A 27,605-nucleotide genomic window follows, 5' to 3' on the forward strand; every position below is an offset into this window, starting at 1 on the left:
TGCTGATCGACTGACATTGGAGGGTAACAGCCACTGGGTGGGCTTGTCTCCAGGCCTTTTTATCCTCTGATTTTTTCTCTTATAGATCTCAGTTATTAAATACCCAGTAGGCAACCTCGACCAGCTGAGGGGTGGGGGCATCCAGTTCTATTTCCACTTTCTAAGTATACATCTAGGAGTTCCCATTGTGGCTCAGTGGAAACAAATCTGACCAGCATCCATGAGGATGCAGGTTCAATCCCTGGCATCGCTCAGTGGGTTAAGGATCTGGCATTGCTGTGAGCTCTGGTGTAGGTTGCAGATCTGGCTCAGATCCTGTGTTGCTGTGACTGTGGTGTAGCCAGGCAGCTGTAGCTCTGATTTGACCCCTAGCCTGGGGACCTCCATATGCCACGGGTGTGCCCCTAAAAAGACAAAATAAGTAAATAAATATAGTATATGTCTAATGTCGGGGGAACTTTGGGAAATGAACTATGACCTCAGGATTGCATTCCCTTCCAGGGACTCAGGATCAACGGTAGTAGATTGGGAGGCATTTGCTGAGGCTCTAGGAATGCAGAAGGGTTTTGTTTTGGCTGCTGATTGATTTCTTTTACCTTATTCCAGTTGACAGGTTTTTCTCCTGGTGCCTGGATTCCCTTTAGGATCATGTTTTTATAATGGGTTGGCCTCTGTCTTCCACCCCCTTATCCACTGTCCCAGTGGTCCCAGTTGGATTCATTATCTGGGACCTCTTGATTCCTCGGTCTGAAAATAGTATGACCTACATTGTTTCTGTTCTCTGTTTGCTTCTTCTTTGGCTTTTGAAAAGATTGCGGCCTTTTCTTATCCCCTTAGAAGTACTTTGAGGGGACTCTGGATATCAGCCTAGGATGGGTTATGGGTCTGAAAGATTCCTCTAATCAGATAGAGGAACCCCTCTGGATCTTCCCTCAACCCCTTACTATGACTTTTCCAGTTTCATAGATGAGAAGTGTACTTGGATGAGTCCTTCTCCAATGGGACCTGTTTCAAAGGGAGTACTTTTCCTAGTGGGTTATTGGATCCTGGCTGGTAATTAGTCCTGCTTCATGCAGGGGGCCCCTCAGGCCTGTGGCCCAAAGTGGGATGTGTTTCCTCAGTGGGGGAGAGCCCACATCCCTTTTGAAGGCCTTTGTTCTGATAGAAAGCCATAAAAAATTGGACATAGGGATCTAATTTTTTTGTCTCTGCCATAGCATGTCCAATTGTAAAATGGTGTTGTAATTTAGAGACCCATTGATGGGCCAGCTTTCCCCATCTCCCAGCCAGTATTGGGGCCAGGCCATTCACCTACCAAGGTGGGGGGGTTGGGGTGATTTTTGGGCACACAAATGCCACAAGATTTGACCAAATAGGATTTCTGGTTTGGGAAATTTGGAACCAGCACCAAAATGCTAATGGATTTTTCAAAAGACCAGAATAGGAGGTGTCCAAATGGCGTGGACTCTGATATAACTGGGGGTCCCCCTTGAATTTGTAACAGCCTGTGTTTGGAAAGTTAGTCCTTCCTCAGTTACTGTCCCTGACAGGAGGCTAGATGGGACCAACTCTAGGCCAGAGAAGCTTAGCTGTGTTAGTTCCTGACCCACTTGGTCCCTTAGGAGTGGCACAACTGTCTGAGACAAGGGTCTTCTCATTCCTCTCTTTGGCCAAAGAAAAGGAGCTTTCGAACTTCCTGCGGGGTGAAAACTTACAAACACATGATACTTACCATGATTGCTAAGGAGGGGACCCCATGGAACCTCGATTGGTCAAGAATCACCCAAGGTTCCTCTCAAAAGCAGTAGGAGGAGGAGAGGTTAGGTGAAGAGTGTTTCCTGTTTTTGCCAGCAGCTCACAGGGTTTCCCCGTCTTATGAGCAGCTCACAGGGATCTCCCTGCCCACTTCAGAGGAACTGGCACTGACCAGTTGCATACCAACCGTGGCGCCCTTTCACACTCAGGCATCCCTGGTGCCTTTCCCTGAACTTGGATCAAGCATCCACATTTCTGTCAGGTGGTTCTCATTACCTGGGCCTTTTCCCGGTCTTGCCTCTTGGCTCACCTGGCTGGCTGGCCACTTTACCAAACTGAAAGTGACTGTGGAGAATGCTCCTCTTAATTCCTGGAGGTCAGTGAGGAGGGGAAAAGTCCTAGTGCAGCTGCCACTGCTTTGCACAGCGATGCTGGTGAGACAGTGGGCAAGACTGCCACGGCTCCCTCTTGTCCACAGGTCCCCACTGTCCCTGGCAACCAGTACTGCGGCAAGGTCAGCCAGAGGCAATGGGCAGTTTCAGTCTCTGATCCCCAACGATGCCACAGTATGATCCTCTCAAAGGGGCACAGTCCTGATGACTCTGGGGGCTAGGCTGTGGGAACTCACCTGGGTATCCTCGGGTGGTTGGGCAGAGTTACTCTAAATTTGGCTGAAGGCTGCCACCGTTCTACCCTGTGAACATGTACTCAGAGATCAGAGACCATCATTTGCACACCAACTGCCCAAAGCGTCCTCTCGCTGGAGCAAGGGTGAGCCTAGAGAACAGGTGCAGTCAAAAAGGCTATGTTCTGTCCCTTCGTGGTCACCAAAATTCTGTTACGGACCCATTAGAGTTGGGTCCTACAAAGGTCCTGCTGCCTGATGTTGTTCAAGGCAATTGAATGAGACTGAGTTTCAGTTCAGGAGTCAAGGAAAGCTTTATTTATTGATCAGAGAATGGAGAGGTGCGAGCTTGTGCTCTAGAACACTCGTTCCCTGAAAGGCCATTAGAGACAGTTGCTTTACAGCGTTCCTGTCAGTGGGGAGGGGAGGCAGAGCTCTTGTCCATCCAGAGCAGCTGAGCAGCTTTGGTACTCCAGATTGCAGCGCCAGGTGCAGTGTCCCTGCACACTTGCACACACATGGCCTGCCAAGCTGAAGTGTTGGGTGCAGCCATTTCCCACTAGGATATCTGGTCTGACATGCTGGGTACAAGCCCTCTGCACACGGCAGCCTATGAACAGGTGAAAGTAGGCTGTACCGAGGGGAAAAGATGGTTAGACTTCATTTTATTACCCAGATTCTATTTTTATTCCCTCGGAATTGTTAATGGGCTTTGCTGGTGAAAGTTCTAACTGTGCCTCTGGTGCAAAGTGACTGAGATTAAATGTTGGTGGTTGGTCTAGATATCTCTGGTGATCTAAAATGGATCTAGCTTGAAGCATGGAAGTGTTTTATAAGAGTTCTTGGGAGGGCGTTCCCATTGTGGCTCAGCATGTTACAAACCTGACTAGCATCCACGAGATGCAGGTTTTGTTCTGGGGTTGCCATGAGCTGTGGTGTAGGTTGCAGATGAAGTTCGGATCCCATGTTGCTATGGCTGTAGTATAGGCTGGCAGCTGTAGCTCCAATTCAGGAACTTTCATATGCTGCAGGTATAGTCTGTCTCTCCAAAAAAAGAATTCTTGGGAGGTCAAAACTGAAAAATTAAGCATCTTAACTTTATTGCTAAGGAACTAAGAATCAGCAGATGTGATATGTCCAATATTTTATTGTGAAATTCTGATAGCCCTTATGACTAGAACTTGTAGTGCTAATTCCAAATCTAAGAACCACCTCCTAGACCTAAGTCCCTCATAGCAGTGGAGGAGCTGCTGTGTTTATTGCACAGCAGTTTTCATTCAAGCACGGAGCCTAATATCCCAGAGTAAGGAGGAAAGAAGGAAAGGCTTTATGGGAAAACAGTCATTTTTCGTTTTGACTTTCTCTCCTCTTTTAGTACCTTTTTAAAAGGAGATATTATCATCAAATATAGAACCTGCTTCCACCAACCCGCACCCCTTGTCTGGCCTCCTCTTCCCACCTGTGCGTACGTGGGCTCACTACCTGCTGAGTCATTGCAGCAGGGTGGTGAGTCAGCTTGTGGCTTTCCCTTATTCTGAGATAAAAATTAACCATAAGCAAGTATTTAATTTAATCCTGAATCACCAGTAGGCATTTTTATTTTCCTGTCTATATAATTTCCATGTCTATACATATATTAGTCTATCTTACACATATGATACAAGCGGCAATGAAGTTTTGCTTTTTAAAATCCTAAATTTTACCCATAGCAGGATTGTCATTTCACTTCTTATTCCTTCCTGATTGTTATGAAGAAAATGATCATGTACTGAAGTACCTGAAGTCCAACATGTCCAAAATGAAGAGAATGGACTATAACAGAGTCCAGCTACATGGCATGTATTTGTGTGTGTGTGTGTGTGTGTGTGTGTGTGTGTGTGTGTGTGTGTTTAAGCCTGTATGTTTGAGTGTGGTGGTGGTGATACCTCCTTTCTCAGACTTCATGGTTACACAAAGAGGGACAAGGGTCAGCATGTCGCTCCTACCCCCCTCCTCCCATCCCCTCAGAGGGGATCCCTTCACCAACCTTTTTGCTTAATGCTGAGTTTGGGATAAGGAACTGAAGTGCATACATTGTGTCCTTCCTCCTTTCCTCTGTCTTCGAGATTCCCTAACAGCTGAGAGTTCTTCATTCTGCCCTCCATGTCCCCAGCTGGACAAGGGCTGACTCTGCTCCCCTTCCTCTTCCCACCCAGCTCAGCGGTAGAGGGGTGTAGCTGAAGCTCAGAGAGACAATCCAATTTTGACTTGGGTATTAGGAAGATTATGGTTGCCACATCCATCATAAGGGTGATATTTTTTATCTCTGTATTGCTGAGTTCTTCTACCTATTTCAATTACAGAAACTGGGAGAGGGAAAACAACATAATTTACTCACCTTCTCATACACCCAACAAAATAGGCTCATTTTTAGTCATTACAAATTTGGATAGCATTACTCAGTCAGTTGTTTTGGAGAAGCTCAGGGTAAAGCCTGTTGAGAGTGAACTGTATTTGGTGAGAAACCTATGAATTTGAAATTCTGATTTGAGGTACAGGGTTTATAATTTAGATATGACTGAATATCTTTTTTTTTTCCTTGCTACCACAAACATGAGAAAAACCATACTGACCTGCCTTTTTATTTATTTATTTATTTTTTTGTCTTTTTGCTATTTCTTTGGGCCGCTCCCATGACATATGGAGGTTCCCAGGCTAGGGGTCGAATTGGAGCCACAGCAATGCGGGATCCGAGTGGCGTCACGGCAACACCAGATCGTTAACCCACTGAGCAAGGGCAGGGATCGAACTTGCAACCTCATGGTTCCTAGTCAGATTCGTTAACCACTGCGCCACAACGGGAACTCCTGACCTGCTTTTTTAAAGAGAGCATTGTGAGGAATAACCTGAAATTAACAAGTATAGGTATTTCAATTAGCTTCTTAAAATTTTTCTTTGCCCCCTTTTTCCTTATTTGTGATATAGGGATGATAGTACTTCACAAAATTGTAGAGAGGATTAAATTAAATGAAAAAAATGTATATGAGGACCATTTTAGTACCTGGCCCATCAAAAGCATTCAAGAAATATTTAATAGATACCTATGGCAGAGTAGGTTCTGTGTCATAAAAAAAGTTTTTCTTATGAATCAGTGACCCAGCATTTTACTGTCCAAGATAGATCCATTTAAAAGGAGGGGAGGAGTTCCCGTCATGGCGCAGTGGTTAACGAATCTGACTAGGAACCATGAGGTTGCGGGTTCGATCCCTGCCCTTGCTCAGTGGGTTACCGATCTGGCGTTGCCGGGAGCTGTGGTGTAGGTCGCAGATGCAGCTCGGATCCCGCGTTGCTGTGGCTCTGGAGTAGGCTGGTGGCTACAGCTCCGATTAGATCCCTCGCCTGGGAACCTCCATATGCTGCGGGAGCGGCCCAAGAAATGGCAAAAAAGACAAAAAAAAAAAAAAAAAGCGGGGGGGGAAATAAAAGTGACCTCAACTTTTCCTCTTCTATCTTTTCTCTAAATGTACCTTTTTATTTTTAATTCAACCAGTGCCATTTTGATCCTGTAAGATCTAGTTCTTGATGTTTCTAATCTATGGGATTGCATTTAAAAATTGTTGATATTGCTTTAGAAAGAATGCAGTCCAGAAGTCTGCCACCAGGTAGGTCTCTTGGTAGCCTCTCCATTGACTCCAGAAGGAACAGGGTGGGACAAGACTGGAAGGTGGCTTGGCTCATGCTGCCAGACCTGTCTAAACTAAGTTTGAGGCACAAAAGGAGAGGTATAAATGCTTCGAGGAAACCTCAACATTTTCCTTCTGTTTGTCTGGAAGGTAAAACAAACTTCATGAACCTTTTAAAAGTTTCTTTGATATTCCTGTGGAATAGCCAATTGTTCTGTTTGTGAGTGATCACGAGCCATGGGCTTTGGGGTGGAGGGTAGGACTCGGAGTTGGTTCTCAACTCTTCAACATCTCACCTACTTCACAACTGTTCTGTCACTGTTGGTTCTTCCCAGGAATGTGCTGAGGAAGAGGGAAGCCTACTGCATAAAGTCAGTCCACAAATTTTTCATCTCTTCCAGTTCTATCTCCCTTCTAGAACTGGTAGATCCCAGTAATCTCCTAACAGAGTCGTGGTTTAAGAAGAAAAAAAAAAAAAAAGAAATTCTTTGTTATTTCTAAAGATCTGGGCTTGCTGGATTTGTTTTGTTTTGTTTTCTTTTTTTTGTCTTTTTGCCATTTCTTGGGCCGCTCCCGCAGCATATGGAGGTTCCCAGGCGAGGGATCTAATCGGAGCTATAGTCGTCGGCCTACACCAGAGCCACAGCAACTCGGGATACGAGCCGCGTCTGCGACCTACACCACAGCTCACGGCAATGCCGGATCCTTAACCCACTGAGCAAGGGCAGGGACCGAACCCGCAACCTCATGGTTCCTAGTCGGATTCGTTAACCACTGCGCCATGACGGGAACTCCTATAATGTAAGCCCACTTTTATATGCTTATTAAGCTTGAAGCATATAGAAATCACTTGATTTTTGTCTAATATTTGGTTATTAACAACTTAAATATTTACCTATTTAATTGAAAATAATTGCATATCATACAAAAATAATTCAGAAGTTGGAGACTCCTCCTTTATTAATGTCTGATTCAGGTATTAGAAACATAAAGGTATTCTGAGACCAGAAAAATTCCAAGGTGATGGAAAACTATGTTTTTTTTTCTTATTTTATTATTTTAATTTTTTCCCACTGTACAGCATGGGGACCAAGTTCCTCTTACATGTATACATTTTTTTTCCACCCTTCGTTCTGCTACAGTATAAGTATCTAGACATAGCTCTCAATGCTACTCAGCAGGATCTCCTTGTAAATCCATTCCAAGTTGTATCCAATAACCCCAAGCTCCAGATCCCTCTCACTCCCTCCCTGAAAACTATGTTTTATTGGATCAAACATGCATACTTTTAAAAATCACATTTTAATATCACTGAAATTTGGATTTGCCTTACAGTACGTGACATCTTAGCATCACATCATAGATTAATTGGTGATGCTTTCCTTGCCTTAATGATACTTAATGTAATAAGTTTGCAATTAATGGCATCTTAGATTTATTGAAATACAGTAATTTTAAATTTATTATAAATACCTAAATTTAAGACTAGCCTTCTAGTTTTACAGAAATGCATTATACATGTTAATCCTTAAATGTAAATCCACATTTCATGAACCTGATATAACCTAACATGATCATTTTAAGTACACAAAGCCATATTGAGCATTTTTCACTCAGAGGAATTCCAACTTGAACCTAAGTTGGAATTTAACAAATCTGGGCATGTGGAGTGAAAAAGAGCCTGCATATGAGATGTTAACATGTATGAGTTAACTCATGTGGGGAGCTCTGGACCCCATATAGTGACAGGGCACAGGCATATCAGTTGGGTTCTCTGGGAAGTGGCATGGAGATGGAATTTACTGGAGAAACATCCATGAAAGATAAAAGCAAGAAGAATTATATTGAGCAGGGAAAGCCTACAGATCTGACAAAGTCTTGACCAACCCACCGGGGAGCTCTAGAGCAAAGATTGTCTGAGATTGGGTCCCCTATTGAGCAGAAGTGTCCTAGTCAGGGCTGCCCAGATAGAGCGTGGTCACTGCTTCAGAGCTGAGGTGGATTGAGAACATACTACAGCAGGAGACTCAGCAGACTGCACCCCTGGCAGGTAAAATGTAAGTTCTTTCTTGATGGTAAATCTGAGAACTGCCCAGGATAGCACAGTGTCTGTCTTAGGTAACAGTTCTGATCCAAGGACTCATATCTGAATCCTGTAGCAGAGGTATATCAACAACTATGTAGGGACTGAGATTTTATTTGCAAGCTGATGACTTAGCCTGGCACAGTGTCATAGACACTGACAGAAGACGTGAGACTCCTTGGTCATAGACAGAGGACTTTATTACTCATGGAGCAGTAGCTAGCGTGGTTGCATGTTTCCACAGGGTGATGCAAAGAAGACTAGTGATGTCTGTGCATGCAGTGAGGTGTGTTATAGGAGGGGAACCTCAAGCCTCAGGTGTCTGAGTTTGTTGTAATGGCAGAGCCTGCCTGACTTTTTACCTTTGCCCCAGAAGACAGTAAACAAATTTGCCCTTTGCTCCAGAGACAGACACTCTATCTTCCAAAGCTTTTGGCTATGCAATCATCCTTAAAAAGCTGATCCAGAACAAAAGTAACCAGTATCTCTGCTCACAAGATGTGTAAAAATGGTCTCCAAACAGAAGCCTAGGGGAATATTTTCATAAGTGATGCTGGGAGGCAGGCTCTGCCATTGCAGAGTAGAACCAACTCTGCTTGCTTCTAAAGTGGTAAGTGTTGCCACATAGTAGGGAGGAGGACATTCTTCCGACTTCTTGCAATAAAAGGGACTTCAGCTCAGAGAGAATTGGAGGGGAGACCATGCGGGTAGAGGTACCTGGAGGGTTTGCAGATAGAGGAGCACCAAGAGACGGCATTATTGACGTGAATAGCAGTGCCTTCCCTGACATCCCCTCTCAGTGTTTGACTGCAGTGAGTTAGGCCACAGCCTGAAAACGATGAGCAGACCATGAGAATTTTGCAGATACTCTTTCGGGACCTCCAGAGATGGTTGGGCAGGGATACAGAGGCTGACTTTTCATGGGACTGATTTCTGCCACCTCTGCAGGTGAGAATAAGAGGCAGCGAAGTTGGAGATGTGATCATTACTATTATCCTACTAGTACATGATGCTGGGGAGGCCTGCTTAAAGAAACGCAGGTGACCCCAGCCATGCTTATTCAGTAGTTCTCACAAGTGCTTTGATATATGAATGACTATATTTAGTAACCCTTTTCAGCCTAATTAGAGTTGGCAGTGTGTCTATTTCTATTTTTGTCCCTTAACCTTCCTTTGTCTAGAATGCTGAGGGAAAGACTGAATAAGCAAATATTTTCATCTAGGTTAAAAAATTAAAGATTTAGAATAAATGAAGGAATTTCTCATTCACAAAGCTCAGTTCAATGTTTATCTCTTCCTTGAAGCTGGTTTATTCTAGATCACTGGTTTCTTCCTTCGTGAGCTCATATAACTAAATCTAGGAGTGGTAAAACTGTTTCACCGAATATACTATATCAATTGGGAGTGAATAGCAGGAATACTTTGTTGAGAATTATGAGATCATGTTCCAACTCTTGGAAAAGGCAGCTGCGAGCAGTGTGGTCCATGAAATTGGCACAGGGGGTTGCAGATGCATGCTATATATTTAATGACGCTTGCCTGACTGACTAATTCTTTAAAAGCTTTTCCACAGGATACTTTTTTTTTTTTTCACACAGAGCAATGAGATTTTATGAAACAACAGTTCTTTTTTTCCCAAACAAGTTTGGAAAACATTGTGAAGTATGAAACTCTTGGGAATTCACAATGAATATTACCATAACCAAGGCTATAAAAAATCATGCTTTAAGGAAACCTATGTTTCTTTAATGTAATCTAGAATCTTAAAAGAATTTTTTATACTCCAGAACCTATTTTCTCCTAATATCCTAACAAACAATGCATAACACCCTATGATAAGCTTTGTTTTCTTGTGTAGAAATATAATTCTTGATTTTATCATGTATTTGTTTCTCTCTGTGACTGAACCATAAACTTGTTGAAAACTTGTATGCATCATAGAATCTAAATCAATGCCATGTAGAATCTAAAAAAAATACAACAAACTAGTGAATATAACAAAAAAGCTCATTCACAGTTATAATAGGGAGTTACCAGTGGGGAGGAGAATGGAAAAGCCATATAGGAGCAGGGGAGTGGGAGGTAGAAACTATTGGGTATAAGTAAGATAGGCTACAAGGATGTATTGTACACCATGGGGAATATAGCCAATATTTTGTAATAATTGTAGGTGGAGTATAACCTTTAAAATTGTATAAAAATTGAAAATAAATAAATGCCATGTACATAGTTGGAGTTCAGTGTGTATTTTTTGATGTCTTAACTAAGTTTACCATGATAATAATGATGGCTAGAGATACTTTACAGATTCACTAGTGTATTCCCAGTGTTTAGCATGTCGTTGGAACTGAATTAAAATTTATTGCAGACTAGAATTATGTGTTAAGACAGATGAGGATACTAAGATAAAACACAGTTCTTGAAATAAGGAGCCCAAAAGTTTTTAAGGCAATGACATTTTAAAATTTATTTTCTTTTAATAAAATTTTAAATTATTTTTTTCCGGTCTTATTGAGATATAATTGACATATAACACTGTATAAGTTTAAGACACACAGTGTGATGATTTGATACTGCAAAATGTTTACCACAATAAGGTTAACACATCCTTTATCTGACTTAATTACCATCTTGTGTGATGGTGATGATGGTAGTGAGAACATTAAAGTTCTACTCTCACGGCAGCTTTCAAGTATCCAGTATGGTATGGTTAGTTATAGTCACCATGCGGTACCTTAGATCCCTGGAACTTACTCATCTTAAAACTGAAAGTTTATACCCATTGTCCAACATCTTCCCATTTCCCCCACCTCTCTGCCCCTGGCAACTACCATTCTACTCTCTGTTTCTATGAGGTTGATGTTTTCAGATTTCATGTATAACTAATATCATATGATATTTGTCTTTCTCTGAATGGCTTTTTTTTTTTTTTTTTCTTTTTAGGGCTGCATCTGTGGCATATGAAGTTCCTGTGCTAGGGGTCTAATCAGAGCTGCAGCTGCCTGCACCACAGCCACAGCAAAGCTGGATCTGAGCTACATCTGCAACCTATGCTGTAGCCCATGGCAACGCTGGATTGTTAATGCACTGAGCAAGGCCGGGGATCGAACCTGCGTCTTCATGGATACTAGTTGGTTTCTTAACCCACTGAGCCACAAAGGGAACTTCTTCGTATGACTTATTTCACTTAGCATAATGTTGAAAACTTTTAAATAAAGACAGTGGGCTCATATTACAGCAGAAAAGAATGAAATAAAAATGTGAGGAGCCTGACAGTAAGTACTGGCTTCCCTAGAACTGGTATCTGAGAGGGGGTCCCATCTGGACCAAATGTACAGTTTGCTTGGATACTTATGGAGCATTATAGCAAGTGGTGAGGTGTGTTTTCCTGGTTAGACAGCCTAAGTTTAAGACTAACCTCTGCCACTTGCTAGCTGTATGACCTCAAGTTAATCTAGAAAATGGAATAAAAAGAGTGCCAACCTTGTATGGTTATTGAGAATATTAAATAAGACATTTAAAGAATTTTTACAGTGCCTATTCCATGTAGGGGACAGAAATCAATACATGTTAATCTATTATTCTTGCTAGGGTAGATTAGAAAAAACACAGAAAGTCTTTGAACTTTTGAATAGCAATACAGTATAAATCTCTTTTCCTTGAAGTTTTCGGATGTCTTTTTTTCCCTCAGTTTTTACATACTTGATATATGCTATTTCTTGCATGGCAGTATAATCAGATTTGTACAATCAAAATCCTATTGTAATGTATGATTTTACTTGATGGCAAAACTGTAGGTCCTACACTTTTTTTGTATCACTTGCTGAACCAGCATAGTACTTCCTAGTAGTTATATACTCAGTAAACGATTATTAAATGTTACATTAAAATGTATAAAAATACATTCAACATTAAAAATAAACAACTTCCAAATGTGATTATGAATTAAAATGCAACTGGTTCTTTTAAGTATGACAAGCTATGTTAACTGGCTAGATACATGAATTGCTGCTTTGTGTATTTTCCTATATGCATACTTTCTTAAAGGTTCTATTATTTTAGATATTAACTATTTCAGAATAAATTTCTTGGAGCCTACTTTTAGCATTGCCTCTGTTTTCCAACTCCCAAGCATTTAAATGAATTTTTAATAGCCATTTCTCTTTTTTCTATTTAAAATTCATTATTTATTTCCTTCAGTATGGAGTTCCCGTCATAGCTCAGTGGTTAACGAATCCAACTAGGAACCATGAGGTTGCAGGTTCGATCCCTGGCCTTGCTCAGTGGGTTAAGGATCTGGTGTTTCTGTGAGCTGTGGTGTAGGTTGAAGATGCGGCTCAGATCCCTCATTCCATGGCTCTGGTGTAGGCCAGCAGCTGCAGCTCCAATTTGACCCCTAGCCTGGGAACCTCCATATGCTGCAGGAGCAGCCCCAAAAATGGCAAAAAGACAAAAAAAAAAAAAAGAATGTTATTACCTTCAATAGTACCAATAATTCTCTACACCACAGCTCAACACAACTCCGGATTCTTAACCCACTGAGCGAGGTCAGGGATCGAACCTGCAACCTCATGGTTTCTAGTTGGATTCGTTAACCACTGTGCCACAATGGGAACTCCCCAATAATTCTTTTAAGTTTAACACTGTTAAGTTTAGACTTACATATTTTAAAACAATTCTTCAGTTATTACTAAAGCTATCATAGATGATTTATAACAAGGATTCTTCAGTATCCCATGTGTTTCTCATTATTTCTGTTGGCTATATAGGCTTTACTTGGTTTAGACAAAGCATGGATTGAGCATCAGCTTATGATTTTTTCATGCCCCTTCATAAGCCATGAGATCTGTTTTGGAGCTGGCTGGAGGACTATCCCTCACAACTCCGTTCTTCCTGAATAAGAAAAACATGGTGAGGAAGAAATAACTTGGTAAAAGGCCTTAATCTTTACTATGTTTTAGGAATGTGTTATATATGAAAATATCACAGCAATCTTATGAGACAAGTACTAACATTATTTTACTTAGAAACTGGGAGTCTAGGGAATTTAGGAAATGCACCCAAAGTTAAATTGCTAGTAACTAGTTGAACTGGGATTTAAGCCTAAAGGTCAGTATGATCTGAGTCACAACACTATCTTATGCCATCTTTCACCCGTAAGTTTTGACACAGTACAGACAGTCTCCAACTTACATGTTATGGTTAGACTTAAAATTTCTCAACTTTATGATAGTGCAAAAGTGATACACATTCAGTTAGAAACTGTATTTTGAATTTTGACCTTTTCCAGGGCTGGTGATAGGCGGCCCGATCCTCTCTAACGATGCTGGCTAGCAGCCGCCTCTGTAGCTCCCGAGTGAGCCAGGCCATCATGAGAGCAACAATAGTCACACTTAACAACCCTTCTGTTGTTGACTTTCAGTACAGTATTTGATAAATTACATGAGATATTCAGTACTTTATTATAAAATAGTCCTTGTGTTAGATTTTGCCCTACTGTAAACTCATGCAAGTGTTCTGAGCACATTTAAGGTAGACTAGGCTAAGCTGTGATGTTCAGTAGGTTAGGTGTACTAATGCATTTGTGACTAACAATGTTTTTCAACTGTAATATTTTCAATTTATGGTGGGTGTATAAGAAAGTAACCCCATTGTAAGTTGAGGAAGCCCTATAGTACTATTTTTATAGTTAAGATATGAATGATTTAGCAGAAGTAGGCCATTTTGGACTGTTTATACTACCACTCAGTACCTCCCACTTTTCTTCATATACACTCCAACTCTCTCAATATGTTTAATCTTAAGAAGAAACAAAAATGTTTCACTGTTACTTTTAAAAAGCTATAATTTTTTCTACAGATTGAGTCTAGTTTTCCTATTTTCACAGTCATTCAACACCTACTGAGAACTCGCATGCATGTTGAGTCAACGAGTAAGGTGCATATAGATAGTTCTAAAGCTTATGAATAAGAAAATTGGGATGCCTACCATTGCATAAATCTTTCTTTTAAAGCCAGAATTTAAGGTTTAAATAAATGGTTGTCTTGATTATGTACTGATCCCCTATGTGAGACTAAGCTTTTATATCTTTGACTCATCTAAGTCTTCTTAGTCATCTATAAAGCAACTAGAATATAATGAAGAAGAGGAATAGTTATTTTAGTCATCCTATAAAGTATTTAAAAACCTATTTGTCATTATCAAAAGTATGTGCATTTAGTCAATGGTTTTTTTCCATAAGAGTTCTAAGCCTAAACTTGACTTTCATCTGATATGTTTTCTGAGAATTTTATCATCTTCAAAAAGGCTCATAAAATGATAACTTGGAAAAAAGAAGGCAGAGACTTTTGCTCTGGACTTTCTACCATATGATAAGATTCTGCATAAATCTTGTATCAGTAACATTTTCTTACATCATGGAGCTTGCAAGAAGAAAGGAAAATCTCCAAGAGCCCCAAACATACCAACACATGAAGAAGAAAACACACAAAAAATAATCCATGACATAAAATTGGAGGAATGAGTAAGCATCTGTGGAGAAGCATGGTTGTACTGGTTGTAATGTCAATGCCAGAGCTAAGATAAGGAGAGTAAGCCTTAGGTATGTAACAAAATTGAGTGGCTGATACCAAGGTTCCCAGATTAAGCTGCAGACCTGGAATAGGCTACAATGTTTTCAAGTCAGTAGTGCTCAGAAGAAACACATTTAATTCTGCTCTGGATGATAGTATATTCAATTTAGGCTCCTGTGTTTCCCAGAATACTGGAGAGAAGGGCCTATTAAGAAAGGTGAGAAGTGATAGAATCCTCCTGCTTTGAGTTGGGATCCTTTTCATTGGGTGTTACTTTTTCTCTTTCTTGCCTTTTTTTTTCCTTCTTCTTTCTTACAGTAAAACAGCTACACTCTAGAAATAGTACTGAACCAGAAATGAAGCAGCCCTTTGAAGGGACTAAAACCTAGCTTGAAATAATTTCAACTTCTAAAATTGTATTAAGGTGACCCCATATTGTAAAAGCCCTTAAGCACTTGCCAATGACAATATAAAATCTCTCTCTGGGGAGGTAATATAAGCCTAAATTTAATTCTTAAAAAAATCGTATACAATATCTGGCACTCAAATAATAAAAGGACACATAAGTATGTAAGAGAATATGATCAAGACTTAAGAGAAACAGTAAATAGTAGAATAGACCCACAACAGAGCTAGAAAATAGAGGTACCGCATACAGATTTAAAGTAACTATGCTGACTATGTTCAAGATCATTTATTTAAGAGGATGAAATAGAAACTCTAGAACTAAGCAAATTTTTTTAAATCCCTGAAATTGAAAATTCAGTAATGAATGTGATATCAGATTAAATCCAGCAGAAGAGAGAATTAATGAATCAGAAGATAGTCCAATGAATCAGAAGATAGTACAAAGAAGATTTTTTTTAAAGATAGAGAATAGGTAAAATACTAGGGAATGCTGAGGGGATCACCTGCAAAAGGTTTAACATATGGATAATTAAAGATCCTGGAGAAGAGGAGAGAGAAAGTAGAGCAGAAATGCATTTAAAGTCATAAGGACTTTTAATTTTCCAAAAATGATTAAATAATCAAGTCACAGATTCAAGGTGCTTTATGAAATCCAAGCAGGATAAATTAAAAAAAAAAATCACACATAGGCATATCATAGTAAAACTGATGATCTACAAAGACAGAGAAATACTTAAAAGATGCCAGAAAAAATGTCTCTGTAATTCCAAAGGAATCAAAATAGGATTAACTGTCCAAACTCATGGTATGTAGCTAAAGCCATGTTGAGAGAAATCTTTAGTTTTAAATACATATATTAGAAAATAAGAAAGATTAAAGTTAATGAGATGAATAGAGGCATGGAAGATAGAGGACAGCAAAGTAAGTGCTGAGAGAAAATGACTGCAAATTTAGAATCCAATTTTCAGTGAAAATTTTCCTTATGAATGAAAGTGAAATAAAAGCATTTTTCACACAACCAAAAGGTAAAAGCATTCATCATTAGCGTATTAATACTAAAAGAAATACTAAAGCATGTCCTTCAGTAGGAAAGGGGAAGTGAATCCAGACAGATGATTGGAAATGCAAGAAAAAATGAAGAGCACCAAAAAGAATAAATATGTAGGTAAACCTAAATAAATGTTTACGGTTAAGGTGTTCTCTTCATGGCTCAGTGGTTAATGAACCCAACTAGGACCCATGAGGATGCGAGTTTGATCCCTGGCCTTGCTCGGGTGGGGGATCCAGCATTGTAGTTGAGCTGTGGTATAGGTTGCAAACATGGCTTGGATCCTGCATTGCTATGGCTGTGGCTGTGGCCGACAGCTGTAACTCCAGTTCAACCCCTACCTAGCCTGGGAACTTCCATATGCCTTAGATGTGGCCCTAAAAAGCAAAAAAAGAAAGAAAGAAATGTTTACCCCTAAAATAACAACATTATTATTATTGTTATTTTTGGAATTTAAAATATGATATAGAATTAAAACCTGTGACAACAGTGTCATACAAATCTGGAGTGGTAAATTTGAGGTCATGTGTTCTAAGTTTCCTGCATTATAGTGGAAGAAGTAAAATACTAAGTTATGTTATACACATTTAAATCAAGAATCTATGTTTTAATCTCTCAAGATAACCTCCCAATAAAAGGGAACAATAAGGATAATATAACTAAAATAGTCAATTATTCAAAGAAGATAAGAGAAAGTAACACCAAATAGTGATATTTTTAGCTTGATTCTCTGTCATCAGAGAAAATTTACTAAAATTTAATATGTTCTATGCTAGAAAGCATGCCTTAACACATTTAAAGGGATTCAAATAAAATAGAGCATGCTCACTGACCATAGTGGAATTAAGATACAAGTGAATAAGATAGGTAGAAACCCCCTAATTTTTTGGAAGACAAACAGTTTGCTTCCAAGTAATCTGTGAATCAAAGAAGAAATTGCAGTAGAAATTAGGAAACATTTTAAAATGTTACGCTCATGATATATAACCATGTTGAAGGATAACTTTTTAGTTTTAAATACATATATTAGAAAAGAAGAAAGATTACATGAATTAAGCATTTATCTCAAGAAGTTTGGAGAAAATAGCAAATGAATTCTGAAGAGAATAGTGGGAGGATAGAAATCTTAGAAGTCAGTGGTAGGTTTTTAAAAAATGGCATAGAGCAATATAACCAAGAATTGGTACTTTGGGAAGAAAAGTAAATTGACAGACCCATCAGACTAATCTGGAATAAGAGAGAGAGAGAGCGTGTGCAAGAGGCAGAAATACTAACACTGGAAATAAAAAGGTGACATTTCTGCAGATCCTGTTATACAACCTCATGCCATTATGTTTGAAAATTTACAGGAAATGAACAAAATCCTAGAAAAATGTAACATTAAAACTGAATAAGAAAAAACAGAAAATTTGAATATTCTTTTATTATTATTATTATTTGCTTTTAGGGCCACAGGTGCAGCATACAAAGGTTCCCAGGCTAGGGGTCAAATCAGAGCTGTGGCTGCCTGCTTATCCCACAGCCACAGCAACATGGGATCTGAGCCAAGTCTGTAACCTACAGCACAGCTCATGGCAATGCCAGATCCTTGACCCACTGATTGAGGCCAGGGATAGAACCCGTATCCTCATGGATACTAGTTGGATTCGTTTCCACTGTGCCACAATGGGAACTTCTGAAAATTTGAATATTCTTGAGTAAAGATATTTGCCAATGAATTTTTTTTAATATTTAAGAAAAAAGTGCTAATTTTGTAAATCTTTCTGGAGAATTAGGGAGAAATACTTTCCAACTTACTTTATGAAGCCAGAAAATTTTCGTAATAAAAATTTTAAAAGGATTTAAAAAATGAAAATTATAGGCCAGATTGACTTATAGTTGTGGAAGTCTTAAGAGTTCAGTTAGAAAGCTGAATCAAGCATATATAAAAAAGTATTAAAAAAGTATAAAATATTGACCTAGTTTGAGATAGAATATTTCAAAACAAAGAAACAAAATGAACTATACAAGCATCATATTCAATGGTAAAGTGATTCTCTTTGACATAAAAACAATGTTAAGGATACTAATGGTCATCACTTTAAGTCAATATTTTGCTATAGGTCCTGGTCAGTGCAATAAATTAGGAAAAGAAAAGCATTATAGTTGGAAAGGAAAGAAAACATCATTATTCCTACTCAATATAATTTTGTACATAGAAAATCCAAAAGAATCACTGATAAATTATTAGACTTAATAAATGATTTTAGCAGGTTTGGTACATGCAAGGTCAGTATGAAATCACTTATATTTTTATGTATCACCAGTGAGTTAGAAAATGAAATAAAATAACAATCAGAGTACCATTAAAAAAAGCACAATAAATGCCTAGGAATAAATCTGACAAAAGTTGTGCAAAACCACTATTAAAAAAAACAGAGGGAGTTCCCATTGTGGTGCAGCAGAAAGGAATCTGACTAGTATCCATGAGGATGCAGGTTTGGTCCCTGGCTTCACTCAGTGGATCAAGGTTCTGGCATTGCTGTGAACTACAGTGTAGGTCACAGATGGGGTTTGGATCCTTTGTTGCTGTGGCTGTGGCATACCTGGCAACTGTAGCTCCAATTTGACCCCTAGCCTGGGAACTTCAATATGCCGTGGGTGTGGACCTAAAAATCAAAAAATTAAAAAAAAATACAGTAAAGAAAAAGAAAAAATTAAAAACCCTAAATAAGTGGGGAATATATCATATTCATGGCTTGAGTCAATATTTTAAAGAGGTCAGTTCTTCCCAATATGAACAAACTGAATTCAGTCCAATCCCAATTAAAATTCTGACTTCTTTTTAATGTAGAAATCAAGTAGATTCTTAAACTTCTATAGCAATACAAAGAACCAAGAGTCAAGAAGAACAAGGTGAAAGAACTTGCTCTATCTATATTAGGAAGTTATAGTAATTGCAATAATATGATGCTGATACAAGGGTGGATAAATAGACCAGTGTAACAGAATAGTGCCCAGAAACAAATGCACACATTATTTGTCTGCTTTATTTGTGATAAAGAAGGAACAATAGAACAATGAGAATAGAAAAATCTTTTCAATGAATAGTCTGAGTCAACCAGCTATCCTCATGGACAAAAGTGGTACTTGATCTCTAGTTGATATCATATGCAAATATGAATTCTACGTGGATGTTAGATCTTCTTGGAAATATACGTAGAAATAATTTTCTTGACCTTGAGAATAGTGAAAGATTTCTTAAGCAGTACACTCAAAACATTAATCATAATCATAAAAGATTGATACAGTAAAGTACTTTAAACTTGAGAACTTTTATTCATCAAAGAAGTGGGAAGGTAGGCCACAGAGTGGAAGAATATATTCATAACACTTATAATGAACAAAAAGCTTGTATTCAGAATAAAGAATTCTTAGAAATAGACAAGATATAGATAAGAATGAGATGTGTTAAAAAACAGAATCTAAATAAGAAAGAGAGAAATAGCAAAAAATAGAGCATAAAATAAGGAAAAATGGGAGTTCCTGTTGTGGCTCAGCAATAATGGACCCGACTAGTATCCTTGAGGCTGCAGGTTCTATCCCTGGCCTTGCTTAGTGGGTTAAGGATCTGGTGTTGCTGTTGCTGTGGTGTAGGCTGGTAGCTGTAGCTCTGATTCAACCCCTAGCTTGGGAACTTCCATATGCCATGGGTGCAGCCCTAAAAAGACCGAGAAAAAAAAAAAAAAAAGAAAAAGAAAAAGAATCAAACATGAAATAGAAATGATCATGTTTTTGAAATATTAATAAAGTCAACAAATTTTGGCTAGACTGTAAAATGATACAAATATAATATTATTACTAAAATTGACATAACTATGGATTTTATACAGAATAAAAAGGGAATACAGTGAACAATTTTGTGCCAATATATTGAAAACTTAGAAAAATTTAATTTCCTAGAAAAATGACTTACTAAAACCAATCAAGAAAAAAAAGAAAGCCTCAGTAATCTTAGGATCATTATCTTCACAAAAAGAGAAAACAAGAGGGACAAATTGTTTTTGTTTTGTTTTGTTTTTGCTTTTTAGAGCTGCACCTGCAGCATATGGAAGTTCCCAGGTTACGGGTCAAATCGGAGCTGCAGCTGCCAGCCTATGCCACAGCCACAGCAACACAGGATCTGAAATGCATCTGCAGCCTACACCACAGTTCACAGCAACTCTGGATCCTTAACCCTCCGAGTAAGGCCAAGGATCAAACCCATGTCCTCATGGATACTAGTCACGCTCATTACTGCTGAGTCACAGTAGGAACTCCCGACAAATGGTTTTAAAGGAAACTTCTGCCAAACATTTGAGGAGCGGATGACTGCAATCTTATTAAATGTTTTAATGAAAATAGAAAAAGAAGAAATATTCCAAACTTGTGTTCTAAACTAGTTTGACCTCATAAGAAATTTATAAACAGACATTTTGATAGATTTTTTTAAAAAGTATATGCACATTCTTTGACAGTCCTTTCATCAGGAAATGAGGTTTATTTCTCTCCTCTGTGATATTCACTGCCTGGGATTGTTTTACCAATAGAGAATGGTAGGTGGCAGAAATGGAGCTTTGCCAGTTGTAGACCTAAATTTTAAGAGGACTGGCAGGTACTGTCTTCGTCTCTTGGAACCCTAAGCTACTATGTAAAAAGTGTGACTGCCTTGTTATGTAGACCACATGGAGATGCCCTGAAACTGTACAGAGGGGCTCAGCTGAGCTTAGCATTCCAGCCTTCCTGCTAAGGCACCATCATTTGATTGAATTTGTTTTGAACTTGACTGACCAGTCCAGTCACTAGCCGATTTACCAATGAGTGATCTCATTTATTGTCACTTGGAACTGAAAAATTTCCCAGTGAAACCCTGCCCAAATCTTCAACTTGTGAAATAAGGAGACCTAATTTAAGTGTTGTTTTAAAATTCCCTGTTTGGGAGAACTTTGTAATGCCACAATAAGTAGCTGGAAAAGATTATATGAGGGAGCACATTTTCTGTCCAATATCAGACATAAACTTACATACAAAAGTCCTAAACAACTACAAATCAAATCCATTGAAGTATAAAAAAATTATGGCAAAATTGGGTTTATTCCATTATGCAAAATAGTTTATTAGAAATATTAATGTAATTCACTACATTAATAGATTAAAAAAAGAAAAAATATTTCATTAAAGCATTGACATGTCAACACATTCACTGTAACAACTCAGAAAATAGGATTAGATTGGTATTTTACAGATTTTGATAAAAGTATCTCTCAAAAATGAACAGCAGACTTTTTTTTTTTTTTTTTTTTAAATGGCTGCACCCATGGCATACAGTAGTTCCTGGGCCAGGGATTGACTCTGATCCACAGCTGTGACCTACACGACAGATGCGGCAATGAGGGATCCTTTAACCTACTGGACTGGGCTGGAGATCAAACCCATGCCTTTGCAGCAACCAGCTGCAGTCAGTCTTAACACACTGTGCCACAGTGGGAGCTCCCAGCAAACATTTTTAATGGTAAAATATATTAGCATTTTATTTAAAATCAGGAGGTTGCTGGAGTTCCCTTCAGGGCTCAGCGGTTAACCTGGCTAGTATCCATGAGGACGCGAGTTCAATCCCTGGCCTTGCTCAGTGGGTTAGGGATCTGGTGTTGCCGTGAGCTGTGGTGTAGGTCACAGACATGGCTTAGATCCTGTGTTGCTGTGGCTGTGGCATAAGCTGGTGGCTAGAGCTCCAGTTGGACCCCTAGCCTGGAAACCACCATATACCTCGGGTGTGGCCCTAAAAGACAAAAAACAAAAAAACCAAAAAATCAGGAGGTTGTCTACTATCAACGTTTCCATTTACTATTGTATTGGAGCTCCTAGATAACATGGTAATACATGGAAAAGAATTAAAATTGTTAAAAATACTATTTATAACAGCAGCAAAAACAAGTACAGAGTAACAAGTTGAACAAAAGATAGGCAAACCTATAGATAAACAATTTAAAACTTTTTAAAGATAGTAAAGAAGCCCCGTATAGATGAAAAGACAATATTTTGTGGATAGGAAAGTTCAGTATAATAAAGATTTGTGTTTTCCCCCAAATTAATCGCTGGAATTAATGAAATTCCAATAAAATTTCAAGTTTTTTTTAGTGAAACTTGACAAGCTAATAGTAAAATTTACATGGAAAAACAAAAACCCAAAGATAGACAAGACATTCTTGAAGAAGAAAAAAATAGAAGAAAAATAATGTGGGAGGTTATCATGATATATTATAAAGTTAAGTGATTTAATATTTGATATTTAAAATATTTAGTATTTGATAAGGGATAGCATACTGATCAATGGAACTGAATGGAGAGCCCCCAAATAATATCTACAAATATAGTCCTTAATATGTATATATAATATCTGCAATAATCAAAAAGTGCCAAATGTGAAAGAGATATTTCAGTTGTAGCTCTAAACAGTTTATCAGTTTCTTTTTTTATTTTTTAATTTTTACTTTATTTTTTTGTAATCAAAAAGTGCCAAATGTGAAAAAGATATTTCAGTTGTAGCTCTAAACTAAATAAACTGTTTATCAGTTTCTTTTTTTTATTTTTTAATTTTAATTTAATTTTATTTTTTTTGTCTTTTGCCATTTCTTGGGCTGCTCCCGCAGCATATGGAGGTTCCCAGGCTAGGGGTCTAATCTGAGCTGTAGCTGCCAGCCTACGCCAGAGCCACAGCAACGCGGGATCCGAGCCACGTCTGCGACCTACACCACAGCTAATGGCAATGCCAGATCCTTAACCACTGAGCAAGGCCAGGGATTGAACCCTCAATCTCATGGTTCCTAGTTGGATTCGTTAACCACTGAGCCACGACGGGAACTCCCAGTTTCTTTTTTCTTTTCTTTCTTTCTTTCTTTTTTTTAAAATCACTCAGAAGGGATAGTATATCCCAGGAAATTTGATGGTCAAGGGCAGGAAATTCATGACAATTAGAATTATTGTATCTGCACCTAAGCAGAACACACTACTAGGTCATGACACCGGTGAACATTCTGTTCTCTCTATTGCCTGACTAGTGCTAGTCATTAAAAAAAGAATCCGGAGTTCCCGTGGTGGCGCGGTTAACGAATCCGACTAGGAACCATGAGGTTGCGGGTTCGATCCCTGCCCCTGCTCAGTGGGTTAACGATCTGGCGTTGCCATGAGCTGTGGTGTAGGTTGCAGATGCGGCTCGGATCCCGCGTTGCTGTGGCTCTGGCGTAGGCCAGCGGCTACAGCTCCGATTCGACCCCTAGCCTGGGAACCTCCATATGCTGCGGGAGTGGCCTAAAGAAATGGCAAAAAGACAAAAAAAAAAAAAAAAAAAAAAAAAGAATCCATTGCAGATATCGAGATGTTCCCTGCTTAATTAAGTTTCTCTAGGTTAGCTTAAAGAACAGTTCATTGGTCTCTTTGCTGTACTGTCTTTGTGAGGAATATAAATTACTCATGTATTTTTTAACTTGAATCACAGTAATGCAATTTATTTGTATGTTTGTTCTATTAGGCTGAGTTTCTTAAATATAGACCGCCCTTTTTATAGACTACAATTTTAGCCAATCAGTATGGTAGGTATTCAAGATAGAGAAATAAATATGTATGGAGAATGTGGTTGGATTCATGAAAAGAACTGAGAGAAAAAGTAAAACAAAGAGGAAAGAATAGAGAAGTAGGAACATATTTTGAATTATATAGCACTGTGCTTATCACTTTAACATATATGGAGTTACGGAATTACAGAGCCAGAATGGACTTTGAGACTGTATATGAAATCCTCTTATTTTGCAAAAATAGCTGAGGCTCAAGGAAGTGTTGCGGCTCATTCAAGGTCATCTGGCTATTTGGTCATTGAAAACACCAAAGTCCAGACATCCTGACTCCTAGGCCATTGTTACTTCCCCTGTATCATATTTTTGTTTAGTCCTGGCCTTTCTATGATAAAGCGACAGAATTTAGTATCTCAAAACTCATGCATATTATCTAACCATGACACACGTCCAGTATGTCCTAATGCTTCCAAAATAACAATTTTAAGTTTGCTTAAGAGGCCCTTTTGTATCTTCCTATGAGAAATCAAGTACATGTGCCTTTAGATTATCTGATTTAATACTAAATTATGTACCATGGTTTAATTTGCATATTATTTGTAAAACCCATATATCAAGTTATTCTAATTTATGTTTTAAAAATATGTGTGAATCCTGGGCTGGACAAGTAGCATTATTATTAAAATTTCAAGTGCATGTAAATTTGAAGAATTAAGCATTTTTAATGCTTAGATTATGTGATTGTCTATAATTACACCAGGTCAAAACTTCTCAAAATTTGGTTTCATCCTGGAGTATTTCCAACCAATTGAAACTCTGTTATTTAATATTTGTTTTTACAGTTTTGCATAAAGTTTAATAATCCACCTAATTTGATTGAATTTTCTAAAATCTGAAGTATTTCTGAATAAGCTTTGCCTTCATTTCTTGTTAGGATTCTTTCTCACAAAAAAAAGTTGGTCTCATTTATATTGCAAGAACTACACACAAATAAAATATTTTCCCTGGCTTATGATGTCTCGGTCTGAACCTGTACCACTCATTAAGTCAACTATTTGCTAAGAAAAATTTTACTGAATAGCTTGTGTAATTCCAAAGTTTTAGATGTTAGGCCATTAGACACTTCCAAATAACCAGTGATCATTTGTCAGAGATCTGAACTCAACATAATTTTCCCTGGTCTCTGGAGGTGGAAGGTGAAGAAGGCGAGCCATTAAAAAGTGAGACAGAAAATACTAAAAACATCATTTAATTTCTATCTTTGGGGTCACTACAGATATTTTGAAAAACATGTCCCCAGATTGTTGAAGAATGTTTCTTCATTCTTCAAATGAAATTTTCTCCTATCTTTCCTGGCCTCTCCAAAAGCAGGTATTTGATTAGCCACTTTGGAAGTCTGAAATTTTGTTTTTCCTAAAACTGAATTTCTAAAAACCTGACCATATCAATAATAGATTGCTACAAGAGGTACATTTATTAAAATCCTCAGAAATGGTGTTGTTTGAATGTCATTTATATGGTTTAACTCCATTCTAGTTCCCCTGTTCCTGTGTGTGTGTGTGTGTGTGTGTGTGTGTGTATACACCTTACTCTGTGTCTTTCTCATTATAAATGGAGAAAATAACTTTCCAGTAGCTGAGAGCTGAGGGAGCTGTTTTGAAGCAGGAGTGAGTGTTGTGTCATTCTGCCCTGGCACCCTGCTCCTTTGGGGCAAGTTCTTCTGTGGCTTTGCTGGGGGCAGCAAATCACATCATCTCAGGTCCAGTTCCTGGGTCACAGGAGTAGACAACCAGTCTGACTGAGTCAATATTTGTTGTTGCAGGGACCTGGTCAGGGGCAGCAAGGGGTCTAGTCCAAGTTAGCCAGGGCCTTCTAGGATGTTCTAAACAGAAGTTGGGAGATGAAAGGTGTCCCTCTTCTGTGTTCAGAAGCTGTGAAAATGTGTTCATGTCACCTGCCATGTGAAACAACTGAGAAAAAAGCAGCAGCATGCAGTGATGAATAAAATAGAGCAGACAGAGGGAAAAAGCAGAGACAGGACTTACAATGCTCGAGTCCCTGGTTGTGGCCTTGTTCCCATAGGGGCCCTCGTTCCTGTTGTTCTTCCTTTGATTCTGGGGCATAATCCAGGATCTTCAAGTAATACTCTTTTCATGCAAACATATTTGAGTTGTGTTTTCCTGATAATACAATTAGCTATCTAACTAATCTTTAAAAAAAAAAAACTGACAAAAAGAAGAAATGAAGACTGCCAAAAGGAGGCATTTTTAAAGAGACAATGCATTCGTATCTCACCTGGATGGTGGATGAATAGCAACATTTCTGGGGAGTTTCATCCTGGCTAGATTAATTTATGGCAATGTCAGCAGACTTTCAAATCAGAGAAGGTATCCTTATATGGCCTCTCCCTAAAGTCTTCACCTCTTGTGAAGGGCTCTTGGAAGTCCGGTCAGGTACTGAGGGATGAAAAGTTTGAGTGCAGTCTCTGCTGCAGTACTTCTGGTCTAGACCACTGCCCCAAGGCTACTTAGGAGTGACTCATTACCCTCTTGGCCAAATTAAGGTTGTACCAAAATGTGCTACCACAGAAATCCACAGCGCTAATGTATTCCCCAAAGCTTCTATTCTTGCTAAACACATTTATAAACAAAATTTTAAATAAAAAATTTCACAGGGTTTCTGAACAGAAATTTAAAGCAATTTCATGATAGTATTGGCTCCTGTAGCCCCACAATATTTCAGTGATGAGACAGCTAATATCCTGTTTATTAGAAAGAGGGATAAAAAGGGCATGGGAATAGCTACTTGCCCCTAGTCATGAGAGTGGTATAAATGTAAGAGGAAGAATAGTATGTTGAGAAATTACGTGGCATTGAGAGGCATAGCTTTGTTTTGAATTCACATGCATGTTCTGAAGTTTTTCCTGGGATAAAAGTAAAATGCTTTAAGAAATCCTTCTGAAAACTGTTACATTTCTGAAATGTGCTGTAATGATGTCAGCTCCTGGCAATGGGGCTGACATATGCAGCTCAAAGTGTGCATGTCCACAAACACATATACACACAGGTGTTATTTTAAAGGCAATTAATACAGCAGTTACTCACGATCTGATCCAACTTCTTGTATCACATCACCGACTGTACTGGGTAGTAGTGTTTGGAAGAAAATGCTGCATTTTGATTGATGATACAAATTTGAAGTTTCATACAATTAAAGTGAAGGCCTGGAACAAAGGCAGCACATTGTTGTTTGACAACCTTGACAGCAATGGCCAGGTGTGGAGATATTCTGCACCTTTTAGGTGAAGTCTGGCTGTGTGTTGTTTGTTCAGATTATAGCATGAGTAGTTGAAGAACATTGTCAAAGTATTTTTGTTCTTAATCAGTATTATAATAGGCCAGTGAGTAACTGAATTTCTATGTATTAGTATATTTTTTTTCGTGAGTTCAGTTCCATTCTAACAGGCTGTCTTCCATGTAACATATTCTGTTACCAATGGATCATAGTATATTAGCAAGATATTAATACATTGTGTTTACTCATATATTTCATTGGTAACAATGTATAATCTTTTTAAATTATAAGACATTATGAGTTCCAATGATAGAATTAAAAGAGTGAGACAAATTTGAGTGAAACAAATGATTATTCTTGGCTAAGTGCAGGTAGTGTTGTAATTTCCATGCACATTTATGTAAATGTCATTACTGAGTTATATTTCCATGATTATGTAATTTTGTGATTCATGTGCGTGCCCTATAAGCACCTTCCCTAAAAGAGTTATCTCAGATCATGTGTGGATTAAATGTAAGTTTTCTACTGTGATACCATGTAAGTAAGTGCCAGTGAAAGTGTGGTCTGTGCATC

At 38.5% G+C, this 27,605-nt stretch overlaps 1 protein-coding gene and 1 long non-coding RNA gene across 2 annotated transcripts in view; one reads left to right on the plus strand and one right to left on the minus strand.

The window, feature by feature from the left end:
- Positions 1-27,605, plus strand: part of LOC102158095 (uncharacterized) — an 899,417-nt gene that overhangs the window by 2,175 nt on the left and 869,637 nt on the right. The gene's annotated exons all lie outside the window — the stretch shown is intronic.
- LOC146397753 (uncharacterized) overlaps positions 4,593-27,605 on the minus strand; it is a 119,543-nt gene continuing 96,530 nt past the window's right edge. Inside the window, exon 2 of the transcript XR_014824897.1 lies at positions 4,593-4,725. The gene's annotated coding sequence lies outside the window, so the exon portion shown is untranslated. The remainder of the gene's footprint in view (positions 4,726-27,605) is intronic.

Source organism: Sus scrofa, chromosome 13 (genome assembly GCF_054392235.1).
Source record: "Sus scrofa isolate SSC_HxYL_T2T_F1_AM1 chromosome 13, Sscrofa_HxYL_maternal_Yorkshire_Landrace_v2.0, whole genome shotgun sequence".
NCBI lineage: Eukaryota > Metazoa > Chordata > Mammalia > Artiodactyla > Suidae > Sus > Sus scrofa.